Genomic DNA, 3,236 nt, shown 5'->3' with positions numbered 1-3,236 from the left:
GCGGGCGGGGTGTGGGAATCACTGAGGAGTGGTAGGGGGCTGCCCGAGGGCCTGGGAGAGGGTCCGGCCCACTCTGCGCCTGGGCTTGGACTGGTCCTGCCGCCGCAGGGTAGCAGGAAACTCTCTGCACACTCACCGGACCTGGGCTAGGACTGGGTCTGGGGACTCTGGGAACTCTGCAGAAAATCTTTCTCGGCGGGCGGGGTTGGGGAGGCCGTGATCATGTGTTTCTAATGTGGGGCTTGGCATTAGCTGTTTTGTTTAAGTGCCTGCAAAAGCAAAGAATTCATGTTCAAGTACTGTGGTTCGAACCCAGACACTCAAGCTGAGCCAGAAGAGCCACCAAAGGAATTTGACAGCACAAAGAAAAAAAATCCTTGTGCTCTTTTTCCATATAAAGAACTGTGAGGCCCATTAGTCAAGTATACTTCTTTTCTGAGGAGAGTGACAGGCTGGTAACTTATAAAGTACTGCATTTCCCAGGTAATTTTGAAGTAGAATTCCTGTTGTGGGCAATAAAAGGGAACAGGATTAGGAGGACCCATCTACCCCAAGTCCCTAGAACCTGTCTGGATTTTTGACATTGAGAATTCATTTAAAGACATAAGTCATTAATGGAAGTAATCTGATATACATGGACAAGTCAGGCCTTACATAGGTGTGTTGCATTTTAGCCACTTACAATAAATGGATGAGAATGTGTTTTTCTAATGGGGGCATGCCCATTAGCTCAGTTGTTTAAGTGTCTGCTTAAACAAAGCAGTCAGGCTTAAGTGCTATGGTTTGAACCCAGACATTCATGTCAAACCAGAATTGCTCTGAAGGCATCTTGCAGACCACAAAAAATAAATAAATAAATGCAAATCCTTATGCCATTTTTCCATTTAAACAACTGGAAGACTGAACGATGAGTTACACTTTTTTCTGAGCAGGCTGTTGTAGTGGACAAGGTGAATTTCTGGAGAACCAAAGGAATTTCAGCAAGGTAATTTAGTTTTTCAATGGGTACAGTAACATATTTAGGAAAGCCCAGCTTCCCCCCAAATGCCTAGAGTATAGGTGTACTTTCTGCACTTAGAACTAACTCTTATAAACAAAATTCATAAGGTGAAAGGAAGCAGATATACATGGACAAGTCTGGCCTTACATAGGTATCTCGCATTTTACCCCTTAACAATAAAGGGATGAGAATGTGTGTTTCTAATGGGGGCCTGACCATTAGTTCTGTTTTTTAAGTGCCTCCTTAAATAAAGCAGTCAAGATCAGGTGCTGTTTTTCCAACCCAGACACTCAGGTCAAACCAGAAAATTCCGCAGGGCACGTTGAGGTCGCCAACAAAAAAGAAAATCCTTCTGCCATTTTTCCATATAAAGAACTGGGGGCCTGGATGTTCAGGTATACTTTTCTGAGGAGGTTGGCATGGTTGACATGGTAAATGTTTTGGGTAGCCAAGGGAATTTTGAAAAGGAAATTCTTGTTTTCTCCAGATTTGGGAGCAGATTTTAGAAGGCTCAGGTTCCCAAAATTCCTAGATTATAGCTATAATATTTTACTTAGAACTCACTGTTAGACACAGGAATGGTAATGTGGGTGGAAGCAGATATACATGGAAACTCAAGTCTTACACAGGAGTATCGCTATTTGGTCCTTAATACTAAATGCTTGCAAACAAGTGTTTCTAAAGTGGGGCTAACAACTAGCTGGTTTGCTTAAGTGCTGCTTAAACAAAGAAGGAAGTTTCAGGTGCTGTGGTTCTAAGTCAGACACTCAGGCCAAACCAGAAAAGCACTGAAGGCAGGGTAGGGCACCAAAAATACAAATCCTTCTCCCATTATTTCATATAAAGGACTGCAATTCCCATTTTCACGTATACTTATGAGGAGTGACATGTTGGTAACCTACAAACTACTGTGTTTTCCAGTTGAATTTTGAATTGGAAGTCCTTTTTGGGGCTCTATAGGGGAACAGGCTTAGGGGGGCCCATCTTCCCAATGTGCCTAGAACTGGTCTGGATTTTCACCATTGAGAATTCACACTTAGAGACATAAATCATAGGGTGGAAGGAATCTGATATACATGGACAAGTCAGGCTTTACACTGTTTTCTTGCATTATGATCCTTAACAATAGAGGGATGACAACATGTGTTTCTAACAGAGGCCTGCCCATTAGCTCTGTGTTTTAAGTGCCTGCTTAAACAAAGCAGTCAGGCTCATGTGCTGAGGTTCAAACCCACTCAGGCCAAATGAGAAATGCCCGGTATGAAACTTGATGTGGAAAAAAAAAAAAACAAAAAACAAAAAACCTTTGTGCATTTTTGTGGAGAGCTGCAAAGGACCGCGCCTACAAGATGGTGCTGGTTTCCACCTTCCACCCCCCGTGGGTGAGAGCTCTCTGTGCACAACAACTCCTTATATGGCCAGGGCTGCAGTCATGATTTGCTTCCGCATATGCTGGACCCATGGGCAATCCCCACGTGGCGCACTGGGATTCGTCTCGGGAGTATATATTAGCCAAGGGCTGGGGGATTGGAGAAGAAGAAGCTTGTAATCAGGGGCCTGAATAAACCACTGATGGAAGAGCTGTGTGTTGTGTCTTCCTGGCTGGTGAGGTCGTGCACGACAAGTGGTGGCCCATATGGGGACTCCATCTCAAGCCATCAGCTCAGAACCTTCAGTGGTCAGGGGGTGCACCGGTAAGTCCCCGGGTAAGTTGGGGATCCGTGACAAAAGCGGGGTTTAGGGCTCCTATCTGTAGATAAAGTAGGAGCGCCAAGGTTCGCCTACGAGCGAACCCAGTTTGCCTATGAGCGAATTCCGAAGTGAAAGTATAAGTTGAATCATGGGTGTGTCTACTTCGCACCCAATTTTTTGGCTCTACAAGAGCTACTTCATTCTAAAAAGCTTAAACTAAAGAAGAAAACCTTAGAGAGGATGGTCCGGTCGGAGCTTTCCTTGGTGTATCCTGTTTTTCAGGACGCCCAAGGTAATAGATACCATGAGCCCCTGGACTTCAAGACGATAAAGTCCTTGGCTGAATCTGTTAGAACGTACAGCATTTCAGCTGCATTCACTGTCTCCCAGGTGGAAGCCTTTAGCCGCTACTGCATGACCCCTGGGGATTGGTGTGCTGTAGCCCGAACGTGCTTGAGCCCTGGGCAATATCTTGATTGGAGAACCTTTCTAATTGAGTTTGCAGGTGAGGAAGCAGCTGCCAATCAAGCTGCAGGTAACCCTG

This window comes from Octodon degus, unplaced genomic scaffold (genome assembly GCF_000260255.1).
Source record: "Octodon degus isolate 3935 unplaced genomic scaffold, OctDeg1.0 scaffold00115, whole genome shotgun sequence".
Taxonomy (NCBI): domain Eukaryota; kingdom Metazoa; phylum Chordata; class Mammalia; order Rodentia; family Octodontidae; genus Octodon; species Octodon degus.
The sequence above is the reverse complement of the archived record's forward strand: the minus strand, read 5'-3'. Positions refer to the sequence as shown.